Source organism: Felis catus, chromosome B1 (assembly GCF_018350175.1).
Source record: "Felis catus isolate Fca126 chromosome B1, F.catus_Fca126_mat1.0, whole genome shotgun sequence".
Classification (NCBI taxonomy): domain Eukaryota; kingdom Metazoa; phylum Chordata; class Mammalia; order Carnivora; family Felidae; genus Felis; species Felis catus.
Window position 1 is genome coordinate 158,186,472 of NC_058371.1, and position 22,925 is coordinate 158,209,396.

A 22,925-nucleotide genomic window follows, 5' to 3' on the forward strand; every position below is an offset into this window, starting at 1 on the left:
CTATTTTATTATCTTATTAGTGCCAATAAAGTAGGGCTCATGTCTATTTTATTCACTGTATCCCAGAAATTATAATGCTTGCAAGAACATTAGGAGGATTCTATGAGAATGTTGTTGAATAAATACTGAATGAGGGCTTTCACTAGCAGATGTATCTCTCTGCAAAACCTAGTATTATGTAATTTGGAAAAATCCATTTCACATGCAGCGCCATGTTTGGAATGTGAGCCAAAAATGAATCTGCAATTAGGTTATCACTTGAAATACATGTTTTATATCTTCCAACTACTGGGGAATAATTTCAAATAGTTGACTATTAAATCCGTTTATGCCCAATATCACATGAGGAACATTTTCAGTTGGCTCATTGAGTTAGTAGTAAATTAATTAACATGCATGTTTAGGATGGAAGATTAATATAAGGAGAAGAATTAATAAGAATTAATAATAATAAGTAATAATATACATATATACACATGTATATATACATGTGTATATATGTATATTATATACATGTGTGTATATTAAGAGATGAATATGTTTTGGTCATGAAGAATTTGATGCTAATACAATACTTTCAAGTAAGAACTCTATAGAAATCTGGAAATATGGGGTTTATATTTGGTTAAGAAATTTGGGGTATTTAGAAGAACATATTTTAAAATATTTGCAGATTGGACTCCATGAGAGACCGACTCTGAGACAATATTTTTTAGAAAATATACTTGGCATGAACACCTTTAGAGGAGATGTAAAAAAGCAGAATTAGGGGAGAGTTGAGCTGCAATGAAATTCCAGTGAAGACCTCTGCTGACTTGAATGAGGACCTTAAGACTTGGGATTCTCCTTCAGAGTTACTTCAAAACAGATCCAGTAGAAGCCTTTACCCCCACATTTTGGATTGTGATTGCTCGGGAAGGAGGTGTGGCCATATCTAAGCAGCTCTTTAGCTGATGCAATGTGCAAAGCAGAGAGACAGCTCTAAAAAAAAAAATCCCTAGCCGCATTCCCAATAGTTTAGGGAATAAGTCCTTCATTCCTGAAGGGAGATCTGGGTCCCACATCATGGCACCAAAACTTCCATTTTAAGTAACACAAATAGTGTGTAATTTTTTTAGGTAAATTACTTAGGCAGTTGGAGTTGAATTGACATTACAATATACTCAAATGAATAGAGTTCCTGCTTTTTGTTTCATCAAAGAATTATTTTATGTAGATTAAAATAGACTAATTGTGGAATATTCTTGCAACTTTTCACTGATATGCCCACTTATACAACAAAATACCAATGGCCATGTATAACTTAATTTTAGAAATCTATTCTCAACAAGTTTGACCCTGTTGCTCTCTTGGAACATACTTTATTATTTCTGACTGTGAGAATATTGGAGTCTGAGATTTTCAGCTTCTAAGAAGAGGTGTCAAACAGGTTTCAAGAGAAGCCCACACCTAAATAACGTGAATGACATTTATACTGCTCAGGAAAGAGCTTCTCAGTCACCCTGACAATTAATCATAAAGTAAAAGGGAGTAGACACTTTTAAAGAGAGAATAAGAGGGAATAAATGAAATGGTTCAAGAAGATTGATATTCTCTTGTCTATTAGGTAAGGTGTTCTTCCTATCTCCTGCTTCATGTAAAGTTAAAATAGTTAACAAGGCATACATATGATTCTTAATTGTTTATTTTTTTTCATAATCATACCCACCTAACAGAATAATTTGGTCTCCTAGTACATATCTGTGAAAGGTTTTAGAGTCCTTGTCGGTATTCACTGATTTGGAGAAGTTGGGTCCAGCTTCTTAGTCATATCTGGCCACACTCTCTTTGCCTTCATCTCTTTCCATTTTTTTGAAATATATTATTTACTCCTCAGAAACCATCTAAATGTCATTTATTCTCTAAGACACATATATAAATTCACCATTTCCTTAAAGCAACACTGTTGCAACACTGTTCTAATCTTTAATCCTCTCATGAATATTAATAACAGTATTCTTAGTATTAATACTGCTAACTGTCTTGTATGTTCAGTAAAATAGGTGATGGATATTAAAGAGTGCACATGTTGTGATGAACACTGGGTGTTGTATGTAAGTGATGAATCACTAAATTCTACACCTGAAACTATTATTACATTGTATGTTAACTAACTGGAATATAAATAAAAATTTTGAAAAAGAAAAAAATCAATTATATGTTACAACATGTCTCTTCAACTAGATTATATATTCAGTGACAGCAAAACTCATGTCATATAAAGTGCCTAGAATAATGAAGACAGTAAGCTCTATAACTGGTTGATAATGATATGATTCACTGAAGCATTGAAACAAGTTGTCTAAATAGAAATAATGACTTTACTTGAATGTCAAGAAGTAATAGGAAAAACTAGTATGTTGTAAATATGCTACTTTTTCAGTTTCTGTTTATTATAAAATTTAATCAAAGTCACCTTCTGGGTAAATCCAGTTGTGGTATTTAATTTTTTAAATTTTCTCACCAATAGCATCTAGCTGAAAAAAATAAAACTTTTAATTCTGGAGGAAAAAATGGGGACCTTGAACTTTATATAAATAATAGCAAAAAGATTAAAATAAAAAATAAGTTTTTGTTGTAAGCTGTATCTTTGAATCATCTCATTATATTTCTCCCTACAGGCAGAAATCCCCAGGTGTTTGCTTAAACAAATATGAAATGAAAGGAAAGGCAAATTCAATTATTTCCACTCAGCAACTGAAATTAGCATGATGGAAATGTTCAGGAACAGGTATAATTAGAAACAACAGATGTGTTTTTATATATTGAGTTGCCATGTTGTAATCACAGAAATAATCACAATGTCTAAGAAAGTCGTATCATTTTTACATCATTAAAATTATATATATGTATATATATATATATATAATTTATATATAATTTCCATTGATGTTGATATGGAAACAGCAATAAAATATAGGCATTTCAGTAAAAGGAGTTTTTCTCCCAGTGACACTATTTTAAAAATATAATTTTTTTTTATTAAGTCACCTTGCTTCCCAGCAGATTTACTATGAACATTTCTCTCACTGTGATATGGAGCAAGAAATCTTACAAAAGCTATTCATTACAAAATATGTTGTCTTCTAGCCTATTGGGTAGGTATGGGTGTTTAGGAAGCAGGTACTACCATTTCATTTGCTAAACTGAATAAGATAATTATCTTAAACATTGTTTTTTGAATTTTTAAATTTAATTTTAGAGAAAGCATCAGCATGGGAGAGGGGCAATGAGGGAGAGATTCCCAGGCAGGCTCCACATTAAGTGTGGACCCTAGGTCATGACCTGAGCCAAAATCAAGAGCCCTGATGCAGGGCTTGATCCCGATCCCATGACCCTGGGATCATGACCTGAGCCAAAATCAAGAGTGAGGTGCCTGAGCAGCTTAGGTAGTTAAGCTTCTGACTTCGGCTCAAGTCATGATCTCACAGTTCCTGAGTTTGAGCCCCACATTGGGCTCTCTGCTGTTAGCACAGAGCCAGCTTAGGATCCTCTGTTCCCCTCTCTCTTTCTCTCTCTGCCCTTCCTAGTCTCTCTCTGCCCCTCTCCCACTCATGCATGAGTGTTCAGTCTCTCTCTCAAAAATAAATAAACATTTAAAAAGGTAAAAATAAAATAAAATTAAGATAAAAAGAGTCAGATGCTCAACTTACTGAGCAACCCAGGCAACTCTATCTTAAACATTTTTATAAAAATAGTAACTGATCAAGAACATAGAGTTCTAATTAGTAATAATAAGGCTGGCAACAATTATATAGACTGTATTATGCATTTGATTAACTGTGTATTTCAAACTAAGTTTGAGATAAGAAGAAAACATAAGAAATAGAATATATAGGAATTAATGACTATGATATCTGAAATATTTGACATTTATGGCACAGTTTATATGCATGTTTTTAAATCAACATATTTCCCACCTGACATGTAAATCTCTGTGTCACATATTTCTATGTCAAATAGCTTCCCCCTAAATATAGATATTTCTTTCCCTTTAGGAGACTAATAACAACTAATATTCTAACAAAATAAACTGCCAACAAAATCAAACAACTTGCTAGTGATGATAATTACAATGAAAGCTAAATAATGTTACTTCCTCCAAGCAGTGCAACAAAATACTAATTTTACCTTGATGACTTCTAAAATATTTAATAAAATCCTTATCACTCTAATTTTGTGGTGTGTATTTCCTACCAACTTGATTAATAGCTGTTAGATAATAAGATTTCTTCTTGAGTGCTGCTAGGACCCAGGACTAAAGACCATGTACTGTTAGCAAGATGACTTCATTCTATCTTTTGAACTATATTCAAGAAATGTATACCTTGTCCACATTCATGTTTTAATTACATGGTCTATTCTTATAAACCTTCTGTCAATGAAAAGTATTTTCATTCAGCTTCTACTGAAAGTCTATATATTTACTCACAAGTCTCTGTATCCAGAAACATACTATAAGAAATATAATTTTCAAATTTCAAGTTTGAACTTTTAATATTTCATAAACTTTGATTTTAGAACAGTTTTAGATTTCCAGAAAAGTTGCAGAGATACCACAAAAGTCCCCATATTTTCCATACCAATTTTCCCCACTTGTCAACATCTAACATTATTATGGTGCGTTGGTCACAATTAATAAACCAATACTGATCCATTAATATTAACTAAAGTCCATATGTTATTCATATTTTCTTAGTTTGTACCTAATATTCTTTTTCTATTTCAAGAATCCATGCAGGATATCCTATAATATTTTGCCATTATGTTTCCTTAGGCCCCTCTGGACTGTTTTTTATGATTTTAACAGTTTTTTTTTAAGTTTTTATTTACTTATTTTGGGGGAAAGAGAGAGAGAGGCAGACAGAGGGAGAGACAACCCCAAGTAGACAGAATCCCGATGAAGGGATTGATTCCATGAACTACGAGATCACAACCCGAGCCAAGATCAACAGTTGGATGCTTAACCGACTGGGTCACCCAGGGGCCTCTGATTTTAACAGTTTTAAGGAACATTATTAAGAACAAAAAAAGGAGTATTATTCATGTATTTTGTAGAATGCCCATCAATTGAGATTTTTCTGATGTCTTTCTCATATTTAGACCTAGTGTTTTATGTTTGCAGGAGGAAAACCACAGAAGTCAAATGTCATCCTCCTTACTTCATATCAAAGGTACACACTGTCAGTGCAACTTAACACTGTGAATGTTAAACTTGATCACCCGAGCTAAGATAGAATTTGTCAGATTTCTTCACTCTAAAGTTACAATTTTCCCCTCTTTTTCTTGCCGTAGTCTTCCAAAGGTAGTCATTATGTGCAGCCCAACCTTAAGGAGTAAAGAGTTATAGTCCACCTCCTTGAGTATGAGTTTTCTACACAAATGATTTGGAATTCATCTGTCCAGGACACCTGTTTATTCTTCTCCATCTGCCTATTTATTTAATCATTCATTCATATCAATATGGACTCATGGATATTTATTTCATACTTTGGGTTATGACCCAATACTCCTTTTTTGTCATTACTGAAATTGTTCTGTATTTGGCAACTAGAAGCTCTTTCATTTGGTGCTTATGTCCTGAAATAATTCCATAATCATTTGTATTTTTAATTTTAATTTTCTGCACTATAATTTCAGGCACTATAAGATGCCTTAGACTCATCTTGTACATTCCTTGCCCCGGTATTTAAATTTAAATCAGCCATTTCTCCAAGGATCCCTAATTCCTTTTATTGGAGAATATTAGAAACCAAAACCTGGGCACTGTGTGTACTCATTGCTATTGGAGTGTTGTTGTTTCTAGATGCTCTCATCTGACTAAGTATATAGATAGATATAGATATAGATATAGATATACATATACATATACATATACATATACACAGATATATAGATATATACATATAGTATATATACATATTTATATATATATATATATTGACCTAATATGTACACATATCTATAATTATTTCTCTATGTAATCACTGTGCTTATACAAAGATAAACATGAGCTCATACTGTTGCCTACAGCTGAGTCCATTATGGCATAGATTGTTCTAGCCTCCTCTCCTTGCTGGCCTATAACCTTCCACTTTACCAGTGGGAAATCTGGTTCTTACCATCTGCTATCCAATTACTTAATTGTTTAATTCCAGGACATATGCATTGTGGTCTCAGTATTACAAATCTTTATCTCCACATCAAACAACTTTATCAACTACATCAGAGTGTTATACTTCCTTTGCTTTTAGTCTTACATTTTCCATTCATTTCCAAAGTTATGTAGATCAGCAGCTCCCCCCCCCCAGCCTAATGTGAAGTTGTATTATTTTGCCACAGTCTCCGTTCTATCATAGCATCCATGTCCTCCTAATTTTTTAAGTTTACATACAATAGGATTCACTCTGACCTGTGACATTTTGTGGATAGACACATGAATAGTGCTATATACTCACAGTTATACTGTCATGAAAATTAATTTCACTGCCCTTATATTCCACCATTTCACCTATTTAACCTTACCCCTTTCTAAATTTCTGACAATCATTGATCTGTTTACCTTCTCTATAGTTTTGCCTTTTCCAGGATGTCATATAAATAGAATCATACAGTTTGTAGTATTTTCATACTGGCTTCTTTCACTTGACAATACACACTTAAAATTCATTTATGTCTTTCCATGACTTGTTAGCTCATTCCTTTTTAACACTGGATAATATTTCATTGTGTAGATGTATCAGTGTTTGTTTATACATTCATCTCTTGAATGATAACTTGGTTGCTTCCAGTTTGGGGTGATTATAAATAAAGATGTGATGACCATTTGCACGCCAGTTTTGTGTTGACATAATTTCAAATAAGTTGGGTAAATACCCAGGAAACAATTGTTGGACTGTATAATAGGGTTCTGTTTAGCTCTTAAAAAACTGTTGAACTGTCCTCCAAAGTGATGGTGGCGCTCTTTATTCTTACCAGCAATGAATGAGAGTCCCTCTACCTCTTCACTAGTAACTGATATTGTCAGCTTATTAGATTTTGGCCATTCTACTGCAAGAAGATACTTTAGCAGAAACTAACATGAGAAGGATGGAAAGAGATGCACTGAATTTCCATAGACTACTTAATCTCATTATTTCTCCACTTTTAGACCATGTATATTGGGGACTTGGATTGGGAAAAAGGCTTGTGTGTTAGTGTTAAAAATTCTGCTCTTGAAACTGTCTTGGATATTTTTTTCTATTTTTTAACATTTATGTATTTATTTTGAGAGAGAGAAGGGGGAGAGGGGCAGAAAGAGAGAGAGAGAGAGAGAGAGAGAGAATCCCAAGCTTGATTCCACAACCTTGGGTTCATGATCTGACCTGAAATCAAGAGTTGGACACTTAACCAACTGAGGCACCCAGGTGCCCCTTGGGTATTCATTTCATAAGAGAAATTATCACTGCAATTTTCTTCTGTGCAAACTTTAGACACTTTCCATGTTCCTATAGCATCCTCTCTCTTTATCAGAGGTCCTCCATTTACCTCCCTAGAATTCCTGATTATAGTCCCCTAATCCCCTTTTCATTTTTTCTGGAGCTGTCTGGTTTTCTCTTTGATCTGCCATAAAACTTCCAAGCCATACTCAGGAGGGCTTATTTCCAAAACTAAACAAATTCATTAAGAAGGATTCTTACCCAGAAAATTCTCTTCTAGAACTCTGTGACTAACCTTTGATGTAGTAATTTTGTTTTTGTTTGTTTGTTTGTTTGTTTCCTACTACATGCATTATCACATAGATTGCCCTAAGGAACATATACTAACCCACCCAGTGACATGACATTCTTGGCCCATCCTGGGACTTCTCAGTCTACAGCGAAAAACAAAAATAATTTTTCTTGAATGAGAGTGGGAAATACAGAGACTGAAATGGCTCTTTTGGGAGAGAAAAGAGGACTGACTAATCCAGACAAGGTGGGAATGAAATTTGGAACTGGCCATATTTACAAATACTAACTGCCCATGATTATTAGATGAACATTAGAGCTTCTTAAGGAAGTATCAGTGTGGCTCTGAACTTTCAGGAGATACATGTACTTTGAGAAACAGCTAGACTAAGAAACAATCACAAAGTTTTTCACGATGGGCCTCAACAGTGTCTTTGGTTCTGAAAATCTGTTGTCACAGTCCTGCCCACCCTTATTCCCCTTGATATTTCCAGGGATGAGATTTCAGACTTCTTTGTAGGAGATTACTACAGTAACATAGCTAGGTAAATTGTCAATTTGATAGATTTTAAATGGCTGATCTTCAAGGCCACCACAGAGTATCCTTTATTTTCAAGGTGCTGTATGTAGTTTTGAGTAATTGAGAGATTATACACTTTATAAATAGATTTTCTACTATGTTTTTAAAACCATAAAACAGATATTTGATAAATAGTATTCAGTTAAGTTGATATGCAGATGTGATTCCTCCCCTTCTCTTATTTGCATTTTGGTAACACATTGCCTATGTCTTTCTTCTGATTAGCATCCCTATCTTTTTTCTCTTCTTTGACCCACTTTTGAATGTACAAATTCTCCCTACTTATAGGATATATGGTTATCTATGTCCATATTAACAGGAAGAAAAATCATAGAGCATTCTATTTTCCTCAACAATAATTCTTATTTAGTGGTAAAGTGACAACTTATAAATGAGAAAATTTCAAGTAGGGTAAGTTCATAGAAACTTTGCTTTTCCTTTGTTAATCATTCAATTCTGTCATCCTGTCACCACTAAAATTTTTCATCTTTAGAACCTAATTACCAAGGTCAATTTCTAACAATTCCTTTATTCTGTAACCATGAGAAAAATGAACCATTTGAGTAGAAGCTCTGATTAAAAATGAAACAGTCAAATAAATTGAACAGGTGACATTCTTTTCAAGGTTTTTAATTCATTTTTATTAGTAGAAATTGTGTTTCATATAATTAATAGAAAGTTTTTACTGGGCTCAGAAAGAGATTCAAACAAGAGTTTGTTAGTTATAACAGAGAAAAAATACATATATTTGGTCAGGATTAATAACTTCTAAATGTGAAATTTGTTTAACTGCCAGTATGTATTCAAAATCCTAACTAAGTTAAAGATTAAATTAGAGCTGTTGGGAAATTTTGCAGAAACTCAAGCTTTAAAAGTGACTTATTTTCCATGTGTCCTTCATTTTCAACTGAAAAAATATTTTCTATTCACTCGTAGTTTACTTACAGTATAATTACAAACTCCCAGTTTTATTTAAAATGCTTGACAGGTGTCATATGAATTTTATGCAAGGTTCATTCTCATGTCATGTAAGAAAATTTTTGTTCATAAAGTATTTTAAGCTTCTTTAAACCTTGGAAGTAAAATATGCTTATTGATACATTACATCTATACACTGAAAACAAGAAAATGTGCAGGGTTTTTTCTCTTGTATTAGAACTTACTCTTTCTTACTAAGGTGTAACTGACATAACATATTAGTTTCAGGTGTACAACATAATGATTTAGTAGTTGTATATATTGCAAAATGATCGCTACAATAAGACTAGTTAGCATTCATCACCATAGATAGTTACACAATCTTTCTTTCTTGTGGTTAGAATGTTTAGCATCCACTCTCTTAGCTATTTTCAAATATGCAATACAGTATTATTAACTATTGTCATCATGCTATATGTTCCATCCAATGGCTTACCCATTTTATGAGTTGGAATTTGTACCTTCTCAGTCCCTTCACCCATTTCACCCACCCCCTTACCCTCTATCTCAGGCAACCACAACCTGTTCTCTGTATCTATGAGCTCAAGTTTATTTGTTCATTTTTTTTTGGTTTGGTTTGGTTTTTAGATTCCACATATAAGTGAGAATATACAATATTTATTTTTCCTTGTATGACTTATTACCCTGAGCATAATCCCCTCAAGATCCATCCATGTGGTCACAAATGGCAAGATTTCATTCTTTTTTTATCGCTAATAACATTACATTGTATATATTTACCACGTTTTCTTTACCATTAATTCTTTGATGGACATTTAAGTTGTTTCCATTTCCTGGTTGTTGTAAATAATGCTTCAATGAGCATGGAGGTGCATATATCTTTTCAAATTAGTGTTTTTGTTTTCTTCAGGTAAACACTCAGAAAATTGCTAGATTATATGGCAGTTCTATTTTTAATTTTTTGAGGACCTTCCATACGGTTTTCCATGTGACTGCATCAGTTTATACGGGGGTTAAGATTTCAACATATGAATTTTGGGGAGACACCAACATTTAGTCTGTAAAGAGTCACCTTTAAAACAGGCATTCTGATATTGGAAGCCTTGAATTTCAGGGGAGGGAAATATGGGAGGGATCCTTTGGAACTATCCTAAGTTACAAAATAATATTTTCACAAGCAATGTAACTTTGTGGTGTTACAAAAGAAGAAAAAGATAAATTCATTACCATACAAAACATGATAACCCATGCAAAAGCTATGTCAATTGTGAAATATAAGTCATGGTTCAATTTGGTAAGTAACCATGTAAGAATCCAGAAATTTAGCAGATGCTAGCAAATTAACAAAACAAAGAAAGATAAAGTATCAGTGCCACATTACTGTAAGATACACTGATAAAGGTTCAAATTATATCTATTTAGTAAATTCTTTTTGATGCTACCAGCCAAGGAACATGAGAAAAAAAAAATGTCCATGTTCCTGAGATAAAAGATGAAGTTTATCTGACTTTGTGTTAAGAACAGAAATGATCACCATCAGACTAACTCATTCTGATATTGGTTCTCTGTCCTGTTTTCAAATAAACACACTGCTAATTGTTGAGAATTAATGCTGAGGGAAATGCTGGTTTCATTAGGAATTTCAGAAAGTAACGGCTTTGTGATATGTGATTGGCCAAAAGACTGATTCTTTTGTAACAAGGTCAGTAGATCTTAAGCCATCTGTATCTTAAGGCTGATCATGCCTCACTCCTATTCTTACTTCCTGCTTGAAGGTTACATACTATTTGTCATTGTCACTCGATTCCAATAACGCTTTCTGTCATGTTGTTTCCTTTGTTTAGAATGTTCTTCCTAACCTGCCTTTGCTGGGCTAAATCTTACTCATTTAAGTTGCTGCGAATGGTTGGTGTAATAATGGCCTTACAAAAGTACGCAAACCCTAACCCTGGAACCTGTAATATATTAGGTTACATGGCAAATGAGAAGTAACCTGTGGATGGAAATAAGACTGATAATCAGCTGGCCTTGGTATGGAAAGATGATCCTGGATTATCCAGTGTAATCACAGGAGACAATAAAAGTAAAAGAGGGAGTCAGAAGGGAGAGAAGCCCAGGGATGGCAGCATGAGGCCAGTATGACAACCATAGTTACTCCCTTTGACTATGGAGGAAAACTGGCACAAACCAAGAAATGTGGTAACTTCTAGAAGCAGGAAAAGGTAAGGAATCAAATTTTTCCCCAGAAGGAGTGTGTCCCTGGAAATCTCTGGGCAAAATTACTTTGCCCAAGGAAGTTCCATTAGGTACTAGGACTTTCTCCTTGACTACCTTGTGAATTGAATATTTCTTCTGTCTTTTGAAGGCAGAATATTTATTGTCTTTCAGTCCAAATTCTAACTTGTATAAATTTATCTGAATCAGAATATCACTTATAGGACTATTTAGAATAGCCCTAAAGATACATGGGGCACTAATCCAATAGAACTGGAATCAGATAGATTAGAATCTAATCTGAAAGAAGAGAAAGAGACACCTGAGATCTCTTTTCCCATGCATGCACAGAGGAAAGGACACATGAAGACACAAAGAGAAGGCAGCCATCTATAAGCCAGGAAGAGGTCTCACCAGGAATCAACCCTGATGGCACCTTTATGTTGGACTTTCAGCCTACAGAACTGTGAGAAATAAGTATATATGTATGTGTGTGTGTATCTTCTTAATATAAATATAGAATATTTATTTCATAAGCTTATATTGTTGGTGTAAGAAATTAAAACAATTTAACATTTCATACTATTTTTATATCAGTATTGTTCTCCTGATAGTTCCATGTTTAAGAATAGATAGTTAAGTAGTACAAAATAAGAAGAAAGAAAAAAACTTACTTCTTTCCTTACACCTAAACACAAAAAGGACTTAGCTGTCTGGAAACACTAATACTGTCAAGTCACAGAAGGATATTTAGGAAGTATCCAGTCATTTGAAAGAAAATTATCAAATTCCATAAATCATGATTCTCTGAGGCCCTGTCATAGTTCAGGTTGCCAACAGACGGACATCTCTCCATGAAGAATTGGTTCCAAAATTTCTGAGCATAACCAAATTCCTAGGAAAAATGAGTAAATATCAAGAGAAGTGGCTGCTTTGTTGGCAAATTTACTGGGACGTCAACCAAATCAATTCAGCAAAGGAGGTTTAACATTACTTACAGCAAGTAATCCTTGCATCTGTTTCTTAGGAAGCTATATTCTGTTATTTTTGCTTATTGAAATTATTTTCAGTCTGTGGGTATCAATAAATTGTGTTGATTTCAAGTAGATCTTTTAATTTATGTATTACTAACCTCTGTGTTATAGTGACCACTAGCCAACGTCAATTTACCAAAACCTATTAATTTTTTAAATGTAAAAAAAGAGTATAGAAATAGTAACTGTATGATTGATAGCCTTTTATTCTACTTGAAATTCTCATTAGCCATTTAAATTAAAAAATTCTTGAAATTTTCATTAGCCATTTAAATTTAAAAAAATGCATTATGACACAGAAATCTCTTTGTTAATGAGGCCAGATACTAAAAGGACACTAAGAACGTTATGTTCTAATATTCCAGATTAATTAATTTAATAAACGTGTTTGAGCATTTATGACATATCATGTCTTCCGCTGGACTCCTAGAGCAACTTACAAGCAAATCAATCTGTATGATATAATGTCATAGAAACCACAAGAAGTGAACACAAATACAGTCCATTAAAACATATGAAAGAGAAAGAATTTACTAGGGAGGAGAGCACCTTAAAAAAGGAGAATTGCTAAATCTTAAAGACAATGTGGAAAAGAGGCTAATCCATGTCTGAATATGCCAGAGAGAATGCTTTATTTACTTGGCAGTGTTTGTGACAAAGCAAATACAAGATCCAAAGATCTAAAGATATTTTAGTAACAAAACCCCACTACTCCATATACAGTATAGCACTTTACTACTGTAGTGCTTACAAACCACTGGAGTAGGATCTGAAGGACCTCAAATGTGTGATTTATTCCATGGGCCCTGGGTCAAAGTCTGACATCATCTGGGCCTGAGGGACAAGCTGTGAGCACAGGTGGGATTTCAGGCCATCATGTGCACTGCCAGTACCATGTGCTGGGAGGGGACCCTGGCCAAGGAACTCTCCCACTTGGAGCAGTGTATCCGCTCAATGTGGGGCTCTAAAAGGTTGCACAAAGGCCCTGGGTTTCCCTCCCTTGGGGCACTGACCTCTCACCACCCCAGTGTTCCCTCTGTGGCTTGCCTCCCCTATGCAGCCACTGATGCCACCACAACTGCCTTTTGCCTGCCTTATCCAAATGCCCTTCCTCAAACCCTGAGCGGCATCTCCCCAGACTTATCTCTCAGTAGCTGAAGACCCCTGGGGTAGGAGTCTCGTCATCTTTCTGCCCCCTACCACTCTCATTTACAACTGGAACCAGACACCTGGACCCTAGACTTCCTCCCACAAAGCCTCTGCCATGCCCTGAGGTGATGGCACTGGTAGGATGAGAAGCAGTTGCCTGCTTGCCTGCTGAGCCAGTGCTCTACTAGTTATGGCACCCCTGGCATCCTGTCTTACTGGCTTCACTTTGACAGCGCTACTCGTGCCTCCTGCTCCCCTCTGCCCAACCTGGAACTTATGTATCCACTCCGATCCCAGTCCCCTCTAATAAATTCCTGTCCATAAGACACCAACTGAAAAAAAGAAAACTATAAATACATATATATTAGTATATACAATTTGACATATCTGTATAAATTTTACATTTTTAAGCAAGAAGTCTTTCTACTAAAATACACATGGCTTATCATAAGATTAATTTGTTAAGACTTCTCCCACTAGTTAGGATGTAGAAACTAAGTTTGTAAGAGACCATCCCTCCCCCCATAAACATGTGGACAAGCCAGATAAGCCACAGAGTCTTCAGGGGGTTTTTTTTGTCTTTGTGTGTGTGTGTGTGTGTGTGTGTGTGTGTGTGTGTGTGATGGTGGTGTGGTGTTTGTTGTCTGTTGTCCTTTGCTCTATTTTCTTACCATACTAAGAACATAATGTGTAACAGGCAGCCTTTGAGGTAGTCACTGATGATCCCTTTGTTGTTGATTCTGAGGGCATGTGAATCCTGTCTGAGTGCAAAACAGTGGCCCTTTGAGAGCTGTGCATGGGTGAAGGAAGCTAATAAAGGTCCCCTTAGCCACTCCAGACCTTCACCATGTACACTAAAGCCATACTCCAAGGCTGCAGACAGCGTGAAAGGATAGACAGCGATCTTCCAATTCCCAGGAAGCTAGAGAAAGGGCAGAAGAAAACTCAAGCCAATGATCAAACAAAAACCATCCCCGGAGGAAAAAGGCTGGCAGCCAAGCTGTAAAGCAAAGAGAGATCACTCACATTTGGGAAACCTGGAGGTAGTTTTATAAAATACAAAGGGATTTTGATAATCTCTCTAATGCTCAGAGTGCAAGCCTTGCTGAAGGAAAGTCTAGACTGTGTCCTGAAAATATGTGACGATAACAGTAAACTAAATTTGTAACCAAGCCCATGTACAACTCAACTACAGAATATAAGGACTCAGTCCCTACTCACAACAAACCCTAATGGCCTTCTAGAAGGCACGGCATGTGCTTCCCTCCAGGTAAGTATTGTTTAGTTTAATCTCTATTTTTATACACAACAATTGTCATATAACCAAAAATTATGAGAAATTTGAAAGAGCAAATATATAGGATCCATAACCAAGAGTAAAAAAAGAAAAGCAAGCCTCCAGGTATCCAAAATATTGAAATTAGACAAAGAGATTATTTTTTGTAATAAATATGTTTAAAACTCTAACAGAAAGAGTGAACCACATATATAGAGTTAGTGATTTTCCAGCAGAAAATGGTAAGAAAAAAAAGGAAGCAATGAAAATGCTACAAATAAAAAATATATATAATATTAGCCTTAAAGCTGACTTGATACAGTAGAATAAAGAAAAAAAAATGAGTGAAGATGAAACAGGCCAGAAGGAGTTCTCCAAGTTGAAACACAAAGGAAAAAAAAATATGTAAAACATTGAAGCAACACATTTGAGATGTGTGTTATAAAATCAAATGACCGAACATGCATGAAATTGGATTTCAAGAAGGAGGGGAGAAGAAGAATAGTGCAGAGGAATTATATGGAGGGGTAATGACAAAAAATTTCCTAAAATTAATAAAAGGTTTCAAGCCAAAAACCTAAGAAATTCATTGAAACTCAAAGGAAAATACAAAGAAAACACCAAGGCACATAGTAATCGAACTGCTAAAAAACCAAAGATAGAAAGAAAATCTTAAAAGCATCCAGAGGAAAATGCACAGTTTATACACAGAAAGACACCAGTAGGAATCTTGACTGACTTAGCTGAAGGAGTTGAGAAGATAATGGAATGATACTCTTAAAGTCTCCTGTGAAAAGATTAGATTGTTAAAATATTGCGTTTTTTGTAATAAGACTGTTAAATTGCTGCCTCATTTTCTAACAATTTTTCTTAATTAAAATAAGAGATATTTTGTAGTGCATGGTAATCTTAAGTTTGGGCCTGGTAGAAAGAAGAAATCCATGGAAAATGAGAAAAATGAATATGAAAATCATGGTTATCTCTGTGCTGTCTTTGAATCTATGAACTTAGAGTAAGTACTTAGAGTATCCTGAAGAATCGAGAAGGGTCAGGAAAAAATGAAAAAAAAAATAAGTAGAAAAGTAAAGGCCAAAAATTAACAGTTTGGGAGCCTCCCTTCCAACCAGATGATGGCATCAGTAATTGGTTATAAAGACTCAAGTACCTCTGTAACTGTGCGCACTTCTGTTTTACAGATCTATATTAGGGAGTTATTTCAAGTGCTCTTTACCTACTGGATTGCGTCATTTACTAAACAACAACAACAACAACAAAGAGAATATTTTCCCAGTGTCTGTGGAAGTCTTTCTGGTAATCAACAACATAGCCCTAATCAAAGCACTCAATAATTGAATCTTAAAAGGCTACTGCTCCATGTGGATGTTTTTGTTTTCTATTTTGTTTAGTATTCTAGTGTCATTTAATGTAAATATTTTCTAATCCTTTATTCCTTATCTTTTTTTAATGTTTACTTACTTTTGAGAAAGAGAGAGAGCACTAGTGGGGAAGAGGCAGAGAGAGAAAGAGAGAGAGAATCTCAAGCAGGCTCCAAGCTGGAGCCCTATGTAGGGCTCAAACCCACACACCGTGAGATCATGACCTGAGGTGAAACCAAGAGTCAGATGCTTAACCAACTGAGCCACCAGGTGCCCCTATTCCTTATCTTTACTGGGAAAAATAGTAACTAGCAGAGTTTGCCTCCATCCCTCACCTTATCCATGGATTATCTAGTGCAGTTGTCCTGACCCTTTTCCACTATTGTATGTTAGACATTAATGAGGGAGACAACTTCATTTCTTTTTTTTACATTTATTTATTATTTATTTATTTATTTATTTATCGATTTATTTATTTGTTTTCTTAATGTTTATTTCTGAGAAAGACAGAGAGATAGAGCATGAGTGGGGAGGGGCAGAGAGACAAGGGAAACAGAGAATCCAAAGCAAGTTCCAGGCTCTAAGCTGTCTAAGCTCAAACTCACTGTCCCCAAGATCATGACCTAAGCCGAAGTCAGAGGCTTAACCAACTGTGCCACCGAGGCGTCCCGACAACTTTTTTTTAGAGGATGAAATTATCTTCAGACTTTGAAGCAATTTAATGGAAACTTTTGAGTGGAAGAGATGAGTTTTGTCACATGGAAGGGATGAAATCTTTTGGGGAGAAGAATGTGAAATATTCTTGTAGGTTACAGACTATGGTCGTCAGTCTCCAAAGCTGGCTGCCATATATTTCTTCCCTCCCTATATGTTCATGCCACTCTAAGCAAGAGATAGAATTTATTTCACTGTTACTAATTTTTTCCATTTTCCTTAGGCTGTATTGTCTCCATATGACATTTTTTCTTTAGTTTTTTAAAATTTTAGTCATTATGGATTATTTACACTAATATTGATTATCTAAAATATTGTATTAAAATATTACCTGTTTTTGTTACTGAGGTGTTTGGAGCTTCTTTAAATTTTGTACCTGTGGTGAGTACATCATTTATCTTGTCCTGGTCCTGCATCTGTGAGAAGTATGGAGTGGTCAAAACACATCAATCCTATTAGAATATAAGCTGTATAAAGACAGTTTCAAATATGTTTTTATATTACCTTATTTATCTATGCCAAAAATCAGGGCTAATACTTGGAACATATTGAATAAATTTTTGTTGAATAGAAGAGTCTTAAGAACATTAACTATTTTTCTAATTGGAATGAACAATTGTTGAAATTTTAAAAATATGTTTTAACATTCATTTATTTTTGAAAGACACAGAGAGACAGAGCATGAGTGGGGAAGGAGCAGAGAGAGAGGGAGACACAGAATCTGAAACAGGCTCCAGGCTCTAAGCTGTCAGCACAGAGCACAATGTGGGACTCGAATCCACAAACTGTGAGATTGTGACGAGCCAAAGTCAGATTTTTGACTGAGCTACCCAGGTGCCTCAATTGTTGAAATTTTTTAAGTAAGGTGTTTATATGATACAGCTACAAATGAAATTTCTTGTGGAAATGAGGACATTGTTTTACAAAACCTTGGCATTTTTTTTTTCTGGAAAATGGGTGAGAGGGGAGCGGCCCTCTTCTTCCTTTTGAACCACTGGGGCTCTTGCAGCTAGCTTCTCTGTGGCAGTCCTTTTCTCCTCCTCCTCCTCCTCCTCCTCCTCCTCCTCCTCCTCCTCCTCCTCCTTTTCAAATGTTTATTTATTTATTTTTGAAAGAGAGAGTGAACCTGGGGGTGGGACAGTAAGAGAGGGAGACAGAGAATCCCAAGCAGGCTCTGCACTGTCACCACAAAGCCCTACGTGGGGCTCAACCTCAGGAACTGTGAGTTCCTGACCTGAGCCAAGATCAAGAGTCTGTTTGATCAACTGAGCCACCCCAGCCCTCCTCTGTGGCAATCTCTTTTCTTCCTCTTTTCCCAGTACTAAGGCTTCCCTGCAGGTTACCTTAAATGACCCTTTACCTTAAGTTATCCTGATTCTTCCATCTTATAAATCCCTGGAAGGTGCTACTTGCTGACATTTGAAAAATAAACGCACTGCTAGGCTATTAACACACATTTCCTGGTGTCATTGTTACAAGACTGCATTTTAAAGAGACTTTTTGTAAAAAGCAATGCATGTGCCTAATTATTAGTAACAAATGCTGTGTATTTAGCAAATTGAAAATGCAATAATTTCTTACACTTCTAAATGCTAATGAATTAATGGAAAAATCCAGAGCTGAATTCCTTATTGCTCTTTCTATACATTTTTATAGAATTCTATTATAGGGTACCAATCAATTGAGAAAGCAATTCAAGTCAGAAATGCTAGCTTATTCATAGGAACATTATTAAATCAATTAACTTGCTAATGGCATCTGCCAGTTCATTTTAGGAAAGGCTCAGTAGCAATAAAATTAAAGTACAGTCATAAATTTTTCTTTGTTCCAGGTATTGAAGGAAGAAAAATAACTAAAAATGTTTTCAACTTTGTCTTTAACATTAATCAGATTGTGATAAGAAGCTCAGAAACAAGTTATGCTATCAAATGGGAAATCTATTCTGAAGCATTTCCCATTAAGTGAAAATTATTTTTATGTAACCTTTTTTAATTGCTGAAAGTGCAATTACCTTCACACATTTACTCTCTGTTTAGGGACAAAATGAAATAAATCCACACTGCTACATTTTGTATCATGTTTCTTCTGACTGATTTTCCTGTATCAGTTTATCTCCAGTATTGTAAACAGTTCTGGTTACTGTCTCTTAGGAAGATGTAACATAAAAGACAATGTTTGAGAGCAGTGAGATAAGAATGAATAACCAAACATTAAGACATACTTACTTAAGGTGAAATGAATCTGCCCTATACTAGGTAGAAAATATGAAAGATTAAGAAATAGCTAATGTAGTCTTCCCTTAGGAAAAACTGTTTTGTTGTTTTTTTTTTCTGATGGATCAGAGCATATGTTAAAATCATTAGAAAAATTATGCATTTCGTTATAGTTGCATGGGAAAATACAGGTTTACCTGAGTATTTAAAAACCTAAAATATGGCTCATCACCGGCCATTAGATACAAAGTAATCTTCAATGTTTACAAATTAACAAGAGGTGAGAAAGAATAAAACTAATTGGTTAATGATAAGAAAAATCAAAATTGCATGAAAAGACATTGTTTGAATTATATTCAGAATGTCTTCTTTTAAGTATAGAAAGAATCAAGCATGCAACTTTTGTTTTTAGAAAGAGAATTAGCTATGCTTTTTAAAAAAATGTCTTTCTATCCATCTAAATGAAAGTGCTGTCAGCAACACTGAATTAAAATTCAGAATAAACACGAACATATCTCAACTCAAAAAAAAAACTCTATATACCATTTTTTACCTCCTGGTAGTAGCAATAAGCTTGAATAAAATGTAAAATTTGTGCTTCATACTGAAAGGAAAGGCAATCTTTTTTTCAGTCCTTTTGTTGATTATGTAGATGGCACAAGTTAATATATCAAAGATGAAAATTTCACATTTCAAATTGCTATAAAATCTCATCTTAAATGGACTTCTATTTCAAAAGACATTTTTAATGTTTATAAGATCATAAGAAAAAACACTGGGTCAATTTCATCTGTTATTTGTCTAATGATTTATTTCCTTTTCCTAGAGTTTTGTTGTTTTATGCGTAGGCTGCTACATTTTAGCAATACGTATTCTGTGCTAATTAGACTTTTAGAAAATGCCCCTGATTCAAATGCTATTCCGGATGATGTTACCATTTATTAAATCGGTGCCACTAAAATATTTGAAACAGTGCTAAATTATAAAATATCCTGGTCCTCTAACTTTAATATTCTGGATGATCATGCTTGGGAGGTTTTGAATGTCATTGTTTGAGATATTCCAAATTATTTGAAATGCTTCAGATGAGAGGTATAATAGCTTCACAGCATTCATGCTCCCATGGCAATCTGTGAGAAAACCAAGCCTTACTCGTTCTGTTAAAGCTAATTTAATCCTTTGAATTAAATAGCTATGTCCAACCTTATAGCCACCGAAGTGTCAGGAAACATGAACTTTGGAACTCTGCATCAGGACATGATTTTAAGAGGAAAAGTTGACAAAATACCATTTGTGTAATTTATTTGATCTCCCATAACCATTTCTGCAACAAGGGCATGCAAAAATATCAAGAATAGAAATTTCAGGGTTTATTGTCTGCCGCAAGCCCAGTGAACACTTGAAGCCAAAATGATGACATACTGCCCTAAAAAAATCCAACCACAATTTTCTCTAGTCCCAGAAGTTGCAAGAAGGCATTTCTTTATTAAAACTCAAATGCTCAAATTAAATATGTTACTCAGAAAGTAGTGGTCTTTATTAAAATTCTGAAAATTGGCAATATCCTATAACCTGATGCATACTATTTCTACCATTAGATAAGCTTAAACCCCTTCTAAGACAAATCTCAGGGTATATTTAGTCTTTTCTTTTCTTTTTGCTTTTCTTTTTTTCTAACAAAGGCAGCATTCATTAAGAATCAAGAAAACCTCAAGCTTTGTGCTAGATTTTGGGTTGGGTGAAAAGGTGTAAAAAAAATAGTGCCCATGATTCTGAGAACACAGTAACTGGATAGAGAGAGATAGATGTGCAAACAATACTGGTCCAACCGTATATAAAATCAAATACTGAAATGCTATGTGGTACAAAGTAGAGATGAGGGCTTCATGCTTTGTGAATGCCAAGGAAAGAGTGGTTAATTCTGTTAGCTGGAGTTATGGAAGCCCTGAAGTCAGAAGAAGAGTTGAGCTGTAACTTGGGAGATGAACAGGATTTTATGAATCAGGAAAGAGACAACCATCATAGTCAGCTGGAACTATATACACAGGCATAAAAGAATGAGCTTTGCTGGTTTGTAAAAGATCATCAGTGATGAGAAAGTAGAGGCTGTGTTTGAAGGACACTGTTGAGGGGTAAAACTGAAAAAAGTAGGCAGGGCAAATCGAGAAAGAACACACCTATTAAGCTTTTTGCTACGTATTTGATTAATGGTGACTGAATGGAGGTTTTAAGCAGAAAAATCATATGACAAAATCTGTGTTTCTCAAAAGTTCTCAAAATACCATAGAGATAAAACTGACATGAGAAGAGACTGCTCAGAAGGAAGGCAGATAAAAAGTGGCCCCAAACAATATATAAGATTCCGAACATTTTTTAAAAAGTTTTGCTATTTATTATTTACTTAGAGAGATAGAGCAAGAGAGACAGAGACAGAGAGAGACAGAGAGAAGGAGAGACAGCATCCCAAGCAGGCTCCACATATTCAGCAGAGAGCTGGATTCAGGGCTCAATCACACGGACCCACGAGATCATGACCTGAGCCAAAATCAAGAGTTGGAGGCTTAACTGACTGAGTCACCCATATGCCCCAAGATCCTGAATACTAGTGAAATAAAGATAAAGAGAAGAACAGGGATAGTGAGATTAGTTTGGGACAATTTAAGCTAGAAATGTCTTAGAGAAATATAAAAGTTGTCCAATAGACCAGAAGTCAGCAAACATTTTCCATAAAGGACAAAGAGTAAATATTTTTGGTTTTGTGGGATGGATATCTTTGCCATTCTATCATGAAAGCAGTCATTAATGGTAAGTTTGTGAATAGGTATGATTGTGTTCCAATGAAATGCATTTAGCCATTCTATCATGAAAGCAGTCATTAATGGTAAGTTTGTGAATAGGTATGATTGTGTTCCAATGAAATGCATTTAGCCATTGTTCACCAAACCCTCCTATAAACTGTTGAAAGTATCTAACTGTTGCAGAAATGCCACTGTCATAGGGTGAGCTCCCTGGAAACAGATGCTTAGAGGGGGGTGCCTGTAGAGGGTTTATTGATGAACACACTGTAGAATGACAAATGTAAGGAAGTAAGGAATCTAAGCTTAAGCACAAGTAGAACTTGAACTTGAACTTACGCTGATAAACAGGAAAAATAATCATTGATTTGTAGCATTTGCTGATTTGGATGGTGTATCTAAACCTTTCAAGCTACCATTATGAAATTCACTGAATGCAGAATTAGGAATGAGGCACACAGTCGGCTCTTAGGAGCCATGTGGAGTTCGTTCCAGTCCACCTTTGAACTGAGCTATCATGTAGTTGCAACAGAGGCCGTGGCAGATCCTACAGAGCATTCTGGAGCTCAGACTCTCTCCAGTTACATAACACTCAAGCGAGAGGGTTAATCTTTATACCTCGATAGTCATTGGTTGTGAGCAGCCCAAGGAAAAGCAAAAGGGGTTCCCTTGAGGTAAAGACACTTCCTGGAGAGGAGTTATCTGTGGAGCTCAAGGATGGAGTGCTTCAACCATGAAAATCATCTATAATGAACACCATAGGACCCATAGATTATCAGGTAGCAGGAGTATGTTTGTGCAAAATTATATTATATCCAACTTTTTCACAATATTTATCTTCCAAAAATAGTAGCAAATACAGTAGCAACTATATCTGTCATAAAGCT

General features: G+C 35.1%; 1 long non-coding RNA gene across 2 annotated transcripts in view; it reads right to left on the reverse strand.

Annotated features, from left to right (window-relative positions):
• The window catches only part of LOC123385062, a 332,116-nt gene that overhangs the window by 220,210 nt on the left and 88,981 nt on the right, over window positions 1-22,925 (reverse strand). The window contains exon 4 of one of the 2 annotated variants that reach the window (XR_006597078.1): window positions 16,903-17,446. The exons of the other annotated variant lie outside the window; for it this stretch is intronic. This is a non-coding gene — a long non-coding RNA (uncharacterized LOC123385062). Of the gene's footprint in view, window positions 1-16,902; window positions 17,447-22,925 lie in introns of those variants that run through there. 2 annotated transcript variants of the gene reach the window in all.